Source organism: Myotis yumanensis, unplaced genomic scaffold (genome assembly GCF_028538775.1).
Source record: "Myotis yumanensis isolate MYYU_CA2020_CCGP unplaced genomic scaffold, mMyoYum1.0.hap1 SCAF_16, whole genome shotgun sequence".
NCBI lineage: Eukaryota > Metazoa > Chordata > Mammalia > Chiroptera > Vespertilionidae > Myotis > Myotis yumanensis.
In genome coordinates this window covers 43,798,283-43,814,294 of record NW_027223767.1, presented here as the reverse complement: position 1 = coordinate 43,814,294, position 16,012 = coordinate 43,798,283, and the positions used below count along the sequence as shown (strand labels likewise).

Sequence of the window (16,012 nt, the reverse complement as noted above, 5' to 3'; positions counted from 1 at the left end):
TTTTTTAAAAAATATATTTTATTGATTTTTTACCGAGAGGAAGGGAGAGAGATAGAGAGTTAGAAACATCGATGAGAGAGAAACATCGAGCAGCTTCCTTCCGCACACTCCCCACTGGAGACGTGCCCGCAACCCAGGTACATGCCCTTGACCGGAATCGAACCTGGGACCCTTCAGTCCACAGGCCGATGCTCTATCCACTGAGCCAAACCGGTTTCGGCAATCTGAGGAGTTTTAATCTGGATGGTCCCACTCCGACCACTGGGTACACTGGCCCTTGGATCTCTAAGGAGATGCTAATTTAGCCTCCGCCTGAGGCTACCCAGCAGAAGGTACGGAGAGATCTGCAGATTCCTCTTCTTTGTTTGGGATTTGGAGGTGCCCAGATGAGGCCCTGCTGTGAAGCAATGCAAGCTGCTGTGGGGCTTTGGGCCTTCTTTTGGAAGTTCTGGGTCTCTCTGACCCAGCTGCAGTTTGTTAGGTAATTTTCAGATTGCAAAGGGCCAAGCCTTTCATATGCAAAAGCCTCTGTGCATAGCTTGGGTGGGGCGGGGTCTCAGGGAATCAACAGGTCAGAGCAAACAGCTATGGCAGATCCTCAGTCTTACCCAGTAATCGCTGCAAGCACCTCTGAGAGAAAGCTGCCCTCAAGTTCCAACCGATGCCAGACAGTCCAGTTTCTTCCCATATGAGTCTGGGTCCCCAGAGACTCGCCCAGAACTGGTTCAGAGCAGTAGGGAACTTGAGACTCCCTCCCGATTGAAAAAGACAACCGCGTCCTCAGTTGTCAGCCCTTTCTACGTGCGCCTCCGTACCTCTGCACTTTACTTCCACACCTCCTCTGAGTCTCAGTGTGCTTTTCTCTTTCCTTCTAGTTGTAGAATTTCCACTCAGCCAGCCTTCCTGTAGTTCTGGATGATGTCCGTTTTGTCTTTTAGTTGTAGTTTTGAAGTGGTTGTGAGAGGCAGCAATTTCCGGTGTTTACCTATGCCGCCATCTTGGTTTCCCTCGTGACAGTTTAATCTTACAATGATTCTGTGAAGTAGGCTCAACCAAATCTCAGAATGGATGAAAGGTCTGATCAGCATTGCTATACTACCATGGAGAACTTGGTTCATTTTGGCCACTTCCACTCTGCCTGCAACGCATTAAACATTACCTGAGTACAGAAGGGCAGAGCTTTGGCAGGTGTAGGCATTTGATTGCACTGCATCACCACAACCCTCTTCCCAGCTCTGGTCAAACAAGCCAGGCATGCCTCCTCCCCAGAGGTCACTGACTACCACAAATGCTTCACACTGCTGCACACCAGACGTTACAAACTTGCTTTTATTTTTTTTATTTTTTTAAATCTATGCATTGCTGTTAAAATCTTTTCGAAAATTTAAATCCAGTTTTTAAAAATCAAGATATTTCGTAGAAGCCGATACCGGTTTGGCTTAGTGAATAGAGCATCAGCCTGCGAACTGAAGGGTCCCAGGTTCCATTCTGGTCAAGGGCATATACCTGGATTGCGGGCACATCCCCAGTGGGAGATGTGCAGGAGGCAGCTGATCGATGTTCCTCTCTCATCGATGTTTCTGACTCTCTATCTCTCTCCCTTCCTCTCTGTAAAAAATCAATAAAATATATTTAAAAAAAAAAAGATATTTCGTAGAAAAATCCAGGTTTCCAACTTTAGGAAAATCAGATCTGGCTTTTAAAAATGTCTGGAGGTAGCCCTAACTGGTTTGGCTCAGTGGATAGAGCGTCAGCCTGCGGACTGAAAGGTCCCAGGTTCGATTCCGGTCAAGGGCATGTACCTTGGTTGCGGGCACATCCCCAGTAGAGAGTGTGCAGGATGCAGCTGATCGATGTTTCTCTCTCATCGATGTTTCTAACTCTCTATCCCTCTCCCTTCCTCTCTATAAAAAATCAATAAAATATATTTTTTTAAAAAAATGTCTGGAGGTAGTGGGTGGGGGTGGCCGGGGAGCGGTCAATGGGGGGAAAGGAGGCTTATGTAATACTTTAAAAAATAAAAAACTTAAATTAAAAAAAATGTCTGGAGGTGACCAGCATATTATGCCAGTCACTACTCTGCCTGCATGGATCCTTTGTGAAGTTCATGTGACCGGCCTAGAATATCTTGAATTTGTATCCTTTACCCATGTAGACCAAATCTTATGAATACTGTGTCCCCTCCTTTGTGACCTTTTCACATGGATAGGGCTTACTCTGTTTGAATGTAACTTTGGAATGTTAGGAGACCTATGTGTAGATGGGAAAACAAGGATTGGCCACTCCAGTCCTCTGATGGATCTAAGCCTATTTGCAGCTACTTCTCAAGGGTAAAGGTGAAAAGATTTATTCCAGCAAAGACTTCTGTTAGGTTCCTCCTTTCCATTGTTGCCTCTGTTCCATGCTGGCCCCTTTATTCATTCATTCATTAATTCAAGATTCAGAACATTTTAAAAATATCGATGAAGGTGCTGGGATAGTAGCCTCAAATCATTTTTAGAATTATTATTTTTTAAATCCTCACCCGAGGACCTGCTTAGAGAGACAAAGGGAGAGAGAAACATCAATCGATTGGTTGCCTTCCTTATGCTCCCGGACTGGGGATCAAACCAACAACCCAGGCATGTGCCCTGACCAGGAATTGAACTGGCAATCTTTTGGTGCCCAATGCTCAACCAATTCAACCACTCCAACAGGGGCTCATTTTTAGAATTAGATGGAGAATTTAAATCCCACTTGTGGGTATATACCCAAAGGAATTGAAAGCAGGATCTCAAGGATCCTACGCACAGCATTATTCACAATAGTCAAAAGGTGGAAGCAACCTGTGTCGGTTGACAAATGAATGGATAAATAAAATGTGGTACATATGTACAATGGACTATTATTCAGCCTTAAAATGGAAGGAAATTCTGACACATGCTACAGCATGAATGAACCTTGAGGACATTATGCTCAGTGAAATAAGGCAATCACAAAAAGACATACTGTATGATTTATCTTATATAAGGTACCTAGACTATTCAAATTCATAGAAACAGAAGTAGAATGGAGGTTGCCGGAGGCTGGGGTGAGGGAGAAATGGGGAGGTTTTTTTAAATTATTTATTTGAGAGAGAGAGAGGGAGAGGGATAGAGAGACAGAAACATTGATTGGCTGCCTTTTGCACGTCCCCCACTGGGGACCAAGCCCACAACCCCCACATGTGCCCTGGCTGAGAATAGAACTGGTGACCTCTTGGTTCACGGGTCGACACTCAACCACTGAGCCACACAGGCCGGGCAGGGAGTTGTTGTTTAATAGAGTTTTCAATTTTTCAAGATGAAAAAGTTCTGAAATAGTCAGTAATATTGTAATAACTATGTATGGTGCCGGATGGGTATTGGATTTATTAAGTATCATAAGTTATGTGTGTTCCTATTCACTGAGTTGTACACCTGAAGCTAATATATTGTATGTCAACTGTAATTTAACAATAAAAATTATTTTATTTATTTATTTATTTAATTTTATTTTTTTTATTGCTTAAAGCATTACAAAGGATATTACATATGTGTCCTTTTTTTTCCCCCCGCCCTTGACAATACCCCGGCTTCCCCTACCCCCCAGTGTCTTATGTCCATTGGTTATGCTCATATGCATGCATACAAGTCCTTCAGTTCATCTCTTACCCCCCTCCCTCCTGCCCCCCAACCCTCCCTGGCCTTCCCGCTGCAGTTTGACAATCTGTGTGAGGCAGCTCTGCCTCTGTATCTATTATTGTTCAAAAGTTTGTAATGGTCTTAATTATCCATGAATGAGTAAGATCATGTGGTATTTTTCCTTCATTGACTGGTTTGTTTCACTTAGCATAATGCTCTCCAGCTCCATCCATGCTGTTGCAAATGGTAGGAGTTCCTTCTTTTTTACAGCAGCATAGTATTCCATCGTGTAGATGTACCACAGTTTTCTAATCCATTCATCTACTGATGGGCACTTAGGCTGTTTCCAGATCTTAGCTATGGTGAATTGTGCTGCCATGAACATATAGGTGCATATATCCTTTGATTGGTGTTTCTGGTTTCTTGGGATATATTCCTAGAAGTGGGATCACAGGGTCAAATGGGAGTTCCATTTCCAGTTTTTTGAGGAAACTCCATACTGTCTTCCATAGTGGCTGCACCAGTCTGCATTCCCACCAGCAGTGCACAAGTGTTCCTTTTTCTCCACATCCTCTCCAGCACTTGTCGTTTGTTGATTTGTTGATGATAAAAAATAAAAATTATTTTAAAAAATAACTTAAAAAAATTAAATGTTCTGGAGATCTGTTGCACAATAATGTGAACATACTTAACATAGTTCATTAGAACTATATACTTAAAAACAGTTAAAATGGTAATTTTTTAAACTTCAATTAAGACATAAAAATGTGCCCTGGCCAGGTGGCTCAGTTGGTTGGAGCACTGGCCATACACCAAAAGGTGTGGGTTCAATTCCTGGTCAGAGCACATACCTAGGTTTCAGGTTCAATCCCCAGGTGGGGTTCATACAGGAGGCAGCTGATTGATGTTTCTCTCTCACATCAATGTTTCTCTCTTTCTCCCCGCCCCCCCCCTCTACAATCAATAAAAACATATCCTCAGGTGAGGATTAAAATATATTTCATGTATACAAATGTAAGTAAATATGTAAAAATACAAATGTATATGTGCATTATTGGGTGTAAGAAGGCCTGAATACTGCTCCAACACTGACCTGTGTGACCTTGGGCAAGGCACTCTTAGGAACTCGGGTCCTCTTTGCAAAATGGGAGGGTGGAAGAGGCGATTAAAACACCAGTGTCAGCGTCAGGCAGACAGAGGTGACAAGCTGGGTGAGTAACTGAGTGCCCTGCAAATACCAGATGGGGTCACCATCTCAAATTGTGGTTTCTGTGGTGACTCAGTAAATCTTAGATTAAAAAAAGAAAGGTAGGAAGGAAGGAAGGAAGGAAGAAAGGGAGAGGAGAGGAGAGGAGAGGAGAGGAGAAGAGAGGAGAGGAGAGGAGAGGAGAGGAGAGGAGAGGAGAGGAGAGGAGAGGAGAGGAGAGGAGAGGAGAGGAGAGGAGAGCCAGGGTCTGTCTGTGTTAGGTGCCAGAACCTTGCAGGGGGAAAAAACAAGAACTTGCCCTTGAACTGAGTACAGGCTAGTGAATAAAAAGAAAACGGAACTAGGAAAAAAACAAAACACAAAAAACTTGCAATATAATGTGGTAAGGGTCAATCTAACATATGCTGGATTCAAACATGCACAACTTAACTTCCCCATAAGAGGATGAAGGTTGTGTATATATAGTTTGGGTAAATCAAAGTTCTCAAATTAGTTAGCAGAACACAAGTTTAAAGCTTCAGACAATCTTTCACAGGTGTTTAGTACAAAAATGGGGGGATAAAGTGTGTGTGTGTAGTTTTGTCCACAGCCTTTTGCTTAGACCCATTTTTCTTATTGATATTTTAATTCAACAATTTCTTAATGTATTAATTTTCCAATAGAATGTAATTAAATCAATTCCTGTTTAACCAGAAGAAACCCAGAATAGTTAGAACAGAGAGCCAGCCCCTGCTGGCTGGAATGCAGACTGCAAGGAGCAAGCCCAGGAATGCTAGGATTAGTGATCCATCCATATACTGTTTACATAATTATGCCTCCATAAATACCATGCACAGCCAAGTTATTTAGTCTTCTATAATTAAGCTTTCTTTTTCAGTTTATTAAAAAATCAATTTTTTAGAATTATTAATAACAAATTGGTTTTTATTTGTTTAGTTTTCCATGTCCCTATAATGAATTTATTCTCCACTATCACCAAAAGTGTACATTTTTCCTCTATTCATCTCATTTTATTTCTTGGGGACATCCATTCTGGTGCCTTCTGTCCTCCTGCCCCAATCCTGACTGATTACTCTCTGAGCCAGGCCGTCTGTCACCCTAGGATTTCCCTTCATCATCACCTTGGGGATTCTCTTCATTTCTCACCTATGTTGAATATACTGTTTCTAGGACCACGTGTCTTCCTGTTTCTTAGTTTATTTTCTCGTTTTGGTGCACCACATCCTCCAGTAGTTTCCTGAGAAAGGATAGATGGGTAGGAAGTAAAATTTTCAAGATTTCATATACTTAAAAAAAAATAAGATTTCATACATCTGAAAATGTGCTTACTTTAGTGAATTCACAATTTTGGCTAATTCCTAAAATTATAGGTAATAATTTGAAAGCATTCCTCCACTGTCTTTCAGTATGGCTGAGGAGCATGGTGCCACTCTGACCTTCGCTCCTTTTCATGTGACCTGCGTTTTCTCTCTGGAAGATTTTTAGTAACTTTCCTCTATGTACTCAATGATCTGAAATTCATTTGTTTTTCATCCATTATGTGGGCCTCTCATTCTGGAGATGATTTCAGTTCGGAGATCATTTCTTTTTTTCAAATGTTTTTATTGATTTCAAAGAGAAAGGGAGAGGGATAGAAACATCGATGAGAGAGAATCATTGATCAGCTAGTTCCTGCACACACACCCCTCGCCCCCCACTGGGGATCAAGTCCACAACCAGGGCATGTGCCCTGACCGGGAATCAAACCATGACCTCTTGGTTCATAGGTCAATGCTCAACCACTGAGCCATCGTGGCTGTGGCTGGGTCTAAGATTCTTTCTTTCTTTTTTTTTTTTTTAAATATATTTTATTGATTTTTTACAGAGAGGAAGGGAGAGGGACAGAGAGTTAGAAACATTGATGAGAGAGAAACATCGATCAGCTGCCTCCTGCACATCTCCCACCGGGGACTGTGCCCGCAACCCAGGTACATGCCCTTGACCGGAATCGAACCTGGGACCCTTCAGTCTGCAAGCCGACGCTCCATCCACTGAGCCAAACCGGTTTTGGCTAAGATTATTTCTTGAATTATTCCTTCAATGATGGCTTTCCCTCCAATTTTCTATTTCTCTAGAACTCTTCTTAGTTAAATGTTAGTCCTCCTAGGCTACCTCTAGCTTTAAAAAATATTTTAATGCCTATTTTTCAGGGTGCTTTTTTTTTTTTAGGATATTTCTTTATCTTCCAACCCTTTAAAGTTAGTGGTTATCATATTTTATTTAAAATTTTTTTTAGCCCTAGCTAGTTTGGCTCAGTGGATAGAGCATCAGCCTGCGGACTAAAGGGTCCTGGGTTCAATTCCAGTCAAGGGCACATGCCCGGGTTGGGGGCTCCATCACCAATAGGAGGCATGCAGGAGGCAGCCAATCAACGATTCTCTCTCATCATTGATGTTTCTCTCCCTCTCCCTTCCTCTCAGAAATCAATAAGAATATATTAAAAAAAAATTTTTTTTTACACGAGCAATAGGATGGTGAAGGCCCGGGGCAGGGGATGCAGGCAGACTATACGGGGTCAAAAAAAGGGGGGGGGGGGTGTCAGCCCTGGTTTGTGACACTTGATCAATTTCTGTGGTGTAAATACTCCCACCTTGGCCAATTTTGAGCTACTAATGTGATGTCACTAAATGCAGATTTGAGAAATGTACATAACTGATTCTCCCAGCTGGTACCAGGACACTAGCCAGCTTTAGTACACCACTCCAGAAAGGAACAAAAGTGATTAAGATGTTCTGTTCTACATCTTGATTGTTGGTGGTAGCATGGGTTTATACATTTGTCGAAATGTATCAAACTGTATCCTTACATGTTTGATACATTTTTTGAAGTATAACTTATATGCAATAAACAATCGATTATAATGTTTCAGATACAGTATTAGCAACAACCAAAATGCCCAATAAAAGACTTGGTTATGTTAGTTTTACAGACTATGATGCATCCACTGAAACAATTCAGGAGATTTTTGCAAAATGCTTTGCTCTATTCTGTCAAAAAGGAAATTTTATTTTTTACCATGTGTTTGCCTATGCAAATTCTGTAGACCAATGGAGAATGTCTGACTTATTTAACAAATTGAGTTTTGTTCTTTGTATTTAAAAGTAGCAGATAGCAAGATGGTTGAGCCCAGATTCTGCAGCTGGACTGCCTGGTTAGGGTTCAAATCCCAGTGTTACTCCCCAGCGAGGTGACTGGAGCAACTAACCTAACCTCTTTGAACTTTAGCTTCTTGACTCTAAAAAGGGCACAAAAATAGTACCTATCTCACAGAGTTGTTGTGAGGATTGAGTTAATATATGTAAAGAGCTTAGAACAGTACAAAGAGTGTGAGCTTTACAAATAATAGCAATGATTTTCATGAGGCAATGATACTGTTTGGACAACAAAAATGCTATGTGCTATGCATTCTAGGGGATACAGAATTTACAAGGCAAGGCCTCTGACTTCCAGGAGCTATTGCAGTGGTTCTCATCTGCTGGGGGTGGAGTGACTTCTGCCACCAGGGAAAAATAGGCAAGGTCTGGAGACTTCTTTTTTTGATTAATCCTCACTGGAGGATATTTTTTCCATTGATTTTGAGAGAGAATGGAAGGGACAGAGTGGGGGAGAGAAAAACATCAATGTGAGAGACACACTGATTGGTTGCCTCCCGCATGTGCCTTGATTGAAAATCAAACCTGAGACCCCCCTGTGCTTGGGCTGATGCTTTACCACTGACCCACACCAGCCAGGGTGATCTGGAGACATTTTTTTTGTCAGGAGAGGGGTTTGCTACTGGCATCTAGTGGGTAGGAGCCAGGGATGTTGCTAAAAAGAATCCTGCAATGTACAAGACAGGCCCCAAAACAAATTATTTGGTCCAAAATATCAATAGCACCAAGGTTGAGAACCCCTGAGTTATAGTCTATGGGGATAAAAGATGTGTGTGCACACAAATGTGAAATAACAGAAAAAATATATATTACTATCTGCCCCCAGTTCCTAGAACAGAGCTCCTAAAACCCTTACAGTTTCCTAAGTGGTAAGAACACTAGGAGCCTCTCTCGGTCTAATATTTGGTGTGTTTTATTGTTTGTTTTGTTTTTAAATTTCAGAGAGGAAGAGAAAAACATCGATGATGAGAGAAAATTATTGATTGGCTGCCTCCTGCATGCCCCCTACTAGGGACCAAGCCCACAGCTTGGGCATGTGCCCTTGACTGGAATTGAACCCGGGACCCTTCAGTCCGCAAGCTGACACTCTACCCACTGAGCCAAACAGGCGAGGGTTAATATTTGGTCTTTGACTCCATCGCTGACACAGGGGCTCCTAAAACCCTTGTACATTCCATATAATAAGAGCACGAGGAGCATGTTCTGTTCTGAGGCGACTTCAGGGGGTAGTGGATGTGGGCTGGTCACCAGCAAGACCGAACCATAGTTAGAAGCTGAAATTTTCGGCCTGCCACATCCAACTTCTCTAGAGAGAGGAGAGGGCCTGGAAAATGAGTTAATAACTGATCATGCCTACAAGAGGAAGCACCCATAAAAATTCCAATAGCAGGGAGTTCGGGGAGCTTCCCGTGGATGAAACACAGCCATGAGCTGGGAGGATGGTGCACCCCAACTTCACAGGGACAGAAGCTACTGTGCTAGGGACCACCCCAGATCTCACCCTCAGTAACTCTTCACCTGGCTGTTCATCTGTATCTTTTATATCTTTAATAACCTGGTATATGTAGGTAACTGCTTCCCTGAGTTCTGTGAGCCGCTGTAACAGAACCCAAGGAAGGGGTCAAAGGGACATCTCATTTGTAGCCAAGTCAGACAGAGGTTGTGGGTAACCTGGGGGCCCACTACTTGTGATGGGCATCTGAAGTGGGGGGCAGTCTCAGGGGACTGAGCCCTCAACCTGTGGAATCTGAGGCTATTTCCAGATAGTGTCAGAATTGAGTAAAATTTGGACACCCACTTGGGGTCAGAGTATTGTTTGATGGGGGAAAACCCCACACATTCTGGTGTCAGAGGTGTTGTGAGTGTAGAAGGTGTGAGAATAATGGAGACATACAAGAGCTGGGTTTTCCCCAAAATGACAAAACAGATAATGGAAACTGAGGACGTATTCAGTTAAATAAAGAAAAAGAGAACTGAAATAGAGAAGAGCCCTGGCCTGAATAGAGGATTCCCTGCTACACCTGGCCAGGAATAGAGGCCTTCGGGAGCTTTGGGTTTGGTGACCCATGGGCATACTTCAATAACTTTCCCATTTTAGCTTATTCTATTGGCACTTTTTAAAAAAAGGTTAAGTCAAAGTTAAAAGGCTTTTTTCTGCATTGCTCTGTGTGAAATGCCTTCCAGAGCCAGTTCAAATGTTTAGTTCATCCTATTTCTTAATGCAACCGGATAGAGTTGAACCAATTTAAAATTCTTAAAAGTACATTTTGAGGAGGGATGACAAAAATGTTACAAGGTAATACCTTGGTTTTCATTTAAATTTGAACTTTGTTGGGAAAAATATACCAATTACTTTAATGGTGGATATAATTTGGCATTACAGGTGATTTCTGCTTAACTCTTGATGCTTTTCAAAACTTTGCCAGTGAGAAGCCTGTATTACTTTGATAATCATAAAAAGAACAAAAAGAGGACTGAATAAATGAAAGGAGAAAGTGGCTCAGGTGCCTGGTCTGTCTCCAAGCTCTTTGGTAAACACGGGAGGGGCAGGAGTAAGACTCATTAAATAATTTGCTCCACCTCCCTCACCTCTCTCAGAGGCCCTGCTAGCTTAGAATTCAGGAAGCTTTTATCTCTATACTCTGACATTATTCCACCCTTCCTTCTATCTGTGCTCCCATACTGAGTCCCTTTCTGTTTTGGGGAGGAGGATACAATAGAAAGAATCAGCCGAAACCGGTTTGGCTCAGTGGATAGAGCGTCGGCCTGCGGACTCAAAGGTCCCAGGTTCGATTCCGGTCAAGGGCATGTACCTGGGTTGCGGGCACATCCCCAGTAGGAGATGTGCAGGAGGCAGCTCATCTATGTTTCTCTCTCATCGATGTTTCTGACTCTCTATCTCTCTCCCTTCCTCTCTGTAAAAAATCAATAAAATATATTAAAAATAAAAAACACAAAAAAACAATAGAAAGAATCATCACCTGAGTTCAGAAAATCGTTCATAGAGGTTTGGTTGTGCCAGGTGCTGCAGGGTCCTGGCCCTTGAGCTTACACATCCTTCTTCAAACATTTTCTCTATCCCTTTTCCTGGATTAAAAAAAAAAAATTAAACATTTCTTCTGATCAAGTAATAACTACCTATTTGGTGAACATTCCCATGTCATATTTGAAATGCCCTTGAGGGTGAGGGAAACAATAAGTTATTGTAGCTGAATGAACAAATTAACAAGAGTACTTTTTAAAGTTTTTTTATTGATTTCAGAGAAAGAAGGGGAAAGGGAGAGATAGAAACATCAATGATGAGAGAGAATCACTGATTGGCTGCCTCCTGCACACCCCTCCCCCTGGGGATCGAGCCTGCAACCCAGGCATGTGCACTGACTGGAAATCGAACCGTGACCACCTGATTCATAGGTTGACACTCAACCACTGAGCCACACTGGCCAGGCAAGAGTACATTCTTGAAGACAGAGGACAAGGAGGAAACTCCAGGCAGGGGATATGATCTGGCTGGACTGACTGGACCACAGGTACCAGTGAAACACTGGGAAAGAAGGCGAAGTTATAAAGTGCCTTCAACAAAGCTGGACGGTCACTTCTCACTGGTCACGAGGACATGCTGCAAGCTTAGTTATATATACTTCTTCCATTTAACAAATATGTGAGCACCTACTATGTGTGAGGCACAATTTTAAGCACCAAATAACACAGACAAGATCCTTGCTCTCATGGAACTTGCATTCTAGTGGCTATGGGGAGACAGCAAAAAAAAAAAGAAAAAAGATAATTTCAAGTATTGAGAGATGCTCTGCAGATAATCAACTAGGGTCCTGTCATGGTGGCTGTGGGAAGTGCCTTAGATAGGTTGGTCAGGAAAGGCCTTACAAAGTGACATCTGAATCTGAGATAGAATAATGGGGAGAAACAGCAAATACCAACAGACTCACAAATCATGGAGTGTCCAAGGAATAGAAAGGCTAGAGCTTAGTGAGCAAAGGGAAGAGACAGGGAAAACTAGAGAATTCTTTTACAATAATGGTCTTTCTGCTTATGGGAGCTGAAGACGAAGAGCATTCTGTGAATGTTCTCTCTTGCGCTCAGTCCTCCAAATGTCATATTCACCTACATTCTTCCTAATCACGAATGAGGCCAAGGAGGTCAGCCTTGCTCAGGAAGAAAGAGCCTCAGGTTTAGTCTTCCCCCCTGGAGGGGCGTGGGCGGGGACATCACCCTGGGAGGGGAAACGCAGCTGATCTCTTGAATTCACGAATTCACTTGCTGAACATACTGGGAGCACCTCCTGGCACAAGACACTTACACCAAGCACCTCAGAGAGGCTCCCGGTTTTGCTCAGGCAACTCGTTTCACAGATCCAGATCCAAAAGGTTAAGGAACTTGCTCAGGATCATACAGCAGGAAGTAGCAGAGTAAGAGCGAAACTCAGTTTTTCTCTTTCTTAATTTCATAATTTTTTGTTCACCAGACATGAATATTCCTGACTTTCAAAAAGTTAGAGAATAACATATCAAAATCCATGTACTCCATAGAGAGATTAAGAAATGCAATTTGAGCCCATCTGGTGTGGCTCAGTGGTTGAGTGTCAACCTATGAACCAGGAGGTCACAGTTCGATTCCCCATCAGGGCACAGGCCCGGGTTGTGGGCTCAATCCCCAGAATGGGGCGTGAAGGAGGAAGCCGATCAATGATTCTCTCATCATTGATGTTTCTATCTCCCTCTCCCTTCCTCCCTGAAATTAATAAAAATATATTTTTTAAAACAGAAAAAGAAATACAACTTGAAGCCTATGTACCTCTCCTCACTCTGCTAAACAATAGTCTCTGATTCCTTCCACTTGGGAGATACTGCAAATAGCATCCTAATAGGTACCAGTGCACTTCCCTCTTCTTCCAGTCACCGAGTTCAATGAACTCTGATATCTATTTCCACTATTCTTCCTACCCTTCTCCTTTCTACAAGAATCATTCCTGATCTGGATTATTACAGTGGCCTCCTAACTGGTCTCCCTGCATCTACTCTTCCCCCTTTCCAGGCTAATCTTCATATTACAACCACTATCCTTTTTTAAAAATACATTTTTATTGATTTCAGGGAGGGAGAGGGAGAGATAGAAACATCAAAGACGAGAATCATTGATTGGCTGCCTCCTGCACGCCCCTACATATGCCCTTGACAGGAATCAAACCTGGGACCCTTCAGTCCATAGGCTGACGCTCTATCGACTGAGCCAAACCGGCTAGGGCTAGGGCCGTGGTTGGCAAACTGCGGCTCTTCCACCAAATACCACGTGCGGGCGCGCACGTACAGTGCGATTGAAACTTTGTGGCCCGTGCGCAGAAGTTGGTATTTTGTGGAAGAGCCACACTCAAGGGGCCAAAGAGCCGCATGTGGCTCGTGAGCCGCAGTTTGCCGACCACTGGGCTGCTAGGGCAACCACTATCCTTCTTTTTTTTTTTTTTTAAAGATATTTTATTGATTTTTTACAGAGAGGAAGGGAGAGAGATAGAGAGTCAGAAACATCGATCAGCCGCCTCCCGCACATCTCCCACTGGGGATGTGCCCGCAACCCAGGTACATGCCCTTGACCGGAATCGAACCTGGGACCTTTCAGTCCGCAGGCCGACGCTCTATCCACTGAGCCAAACCGGTTTCGGCAACCACTATCCTTCTTAAAACCTTTCAACAGCTGCTCTTTGCTCTTAGGATATAGACAAAATCACTTGAGTGGCATGCAAGGTTTCACGTGGCCTTTTCCCTATTCAACACTCTAGCTTTATCTCAACCCCTTGTTCCCTGTTTTAGGGGCCCCGCCTTCTTGCAGTTCCTTATAATCTCCAAGCACTCTCCTACCTCGGCCTTTGTACATACTGTTCCTTTCTGCTCCACCTGAATAACTCTCTTCCCTTTCTCAGCTAAGTTTTTCTTGAGTCCCCTGACTGTAGCATTCCTTGGTATCTGTCACTTTGACATTTATTTGTGAGATTAGCTTCTCTAATCAGCCAGGGACCAAGAACTACTTGCTTAGTCCAAAATACATGCTAAATAGATAATAGTCAATGTGTATGTAACATATAGAACATGCCAGGCTGTGTTCTTAGCACTTAACATCTATTAGCTCACATAAGAACTCCCAGAAGCCTTTTGAGGTAGGTAAACTAGCACTTTATATATAAGGAAACTAAGTCACACAAGCTGGGAAGTGGCAGAGGTGGGCTAGGATGAACCCAGGTAGTCAGCTTCTAGAGTGTGTGCACTCACTCACTGTGGTGCCTCCCTAGCACCTGCTGAATGCAGGGGAGTGAGTGATTTAGACAGGGACTGGACAGCAGCATCAGTAACGTCAACTGAACTAAAATTATTTCTCTCGGATCTTATGTTTGACTGGAACTTTGCTGCAAAACATTTATCTCCCCAGCGTATTATTCCAGCTACTTTACAAATCCATTTGCCTTCACTGGTATTATCACGACTGATGTTGAGCAGAGGAGGTGGCTCGGCAAACCGCGGCGAGAGGTGCAGGAGAAAGTTGTCTTGGAGACAAAATTGTGGATCACTTGGCGTCTGGGTAATCTACATAAGGCCAATTCAAAGATTTTCATGGGCGTCACCTTCCTAAACCTTCACTGATTACTAACAAAGTTACACACACAGGGTAGTTCTTCCTCAATTAACAGATGAAGCAAAAGGCTGGGGTTAGAACTGCTAAGCCATCGGAAATCAACTAGTCACAGCACGGGGTGAGGAAGGTGATCCACAGTTCTGCTTCAGAACCGCAATGATTATCTCTAGCAGAGAAAGAACTTTTCTTCCTCTTTTAATGATTAAAGATAGCTGGCCCACCTTTCCTAATTATGAGATGGAACCTCAGTGAGGACAGAGTTCCTCCTACTTCCCCTGAGTATGGCCAGCGTAGGGCAATTACTCCACAAGTTCAAGCTCATGGTCATGAGTTCTATAAACTGCCTGCATCCAATTAACCCTAGAGCAATATGGTGAAAATGTAACAATTCAGACAATTCTTCACGTGCAGCCCATGTAACAATATCAGGGGAAATTAAAAACCAAACAAACCCCAAACTGCACATTTCCTTTATGTGCATTTTACCAAGGAAGGCTTTCACTATTAGTTCCTTCCAGAGCTTAGAACTAAAAAAAAAAAAAAAAAAAATGGCTAAGAACCACGATGCTTTCCACCTGTACACGATTCTTTCTGGTTCCCGGTTGTGCCTTTATACAGGCACCTTCACAGGATGAAACATTTCTATTCCTTTAAGTACCTGGTACATGTGGGTGGAGATCTAAGAGGAATTCGAATACCCACCCCACGTGAGTTAGAGCTTGTAACAGCACCGGCCTCAAATCCTATAAATAGGCCTAAGGGAAGTGATGATTAGTATTCACCTCCTCGAAGGGGGAAGCTGAGTGCAAGGCCAAGGGCAGTCCGGAGCGCGGGAGTCCAGTCCCGAGCAGGCCACTAACCAGCTGTGTAACCTTGCACCGGTTGCATACCCTCTCTGGGCTTCCGTTTCCACATCTGCAAACTGGAAGTTGAACCGCGTGGTCTCCAAGGTCCTGCCCTGCCGCGCGAGCCCGCTGCCAAGTAGTCCCAGCCATTAAAGCAGCTTCCTGTGGGCGCGGTGCAAGGCTTTAACGCGCCCCCCCACCCCCCCAATCCCCCGCTCAAGCCCGCGAAACCCTCAACACGCCCCTTCGAGGGACGGCGCTTCCCCAACCGCAGCCCGGACACGGCTCCGCCCCTTCCCGGGGGCGTCCCATCCTGCCCCGCGCCGGGCTCCAGAAGCGGCGGGGCACCTCCCGCCTTTCCGAGGCCCCGACCCCGAACTCTTCTCCCCAATTCTCCCGGGCGCCCTGGCCTATCAACGTCTAGTACCCCAGCCAATCATGCGGGCCCGGAGTCTTGCCTGAGGTCCCCTCTCCCCTCAGCGCTCAGCC

At 43.8% G+C, this 16,012-nt stretch overlaps 1 long non-coding RNA gene across 2 annotated transcripts; it reads right to left on the bottom strand.

The window, feature by feature from the left end:
• Positions 1-3,963: 3,963 nt before the first annotated feature.
• On the bottom strand, positions 3,964-15,660 carry LOC138994358 (uncharacterized). 2 transcript variants are annotated; one of them, XR_011468425.1, is made up of 4 exons: positions 15,461-15,660; positions 11,021-11,126; positions 5,995-6,085; positions 3,964-4,222 (listed from the first exon to the last, which is right to left on the bottom strand). It is a non-coding gene; the product is annotated as an uncharacterized lncRNA (long non-coding RNA). The 2 variants fall into 2 exon arrangements; XR_011468424.1 differs by lacking the exon at positions 3,964-4,222 and having other exon boundaries at positions 5,795-6,085.
• Positions 15,661-16,012: the final 352 nt, after the last annotated feature.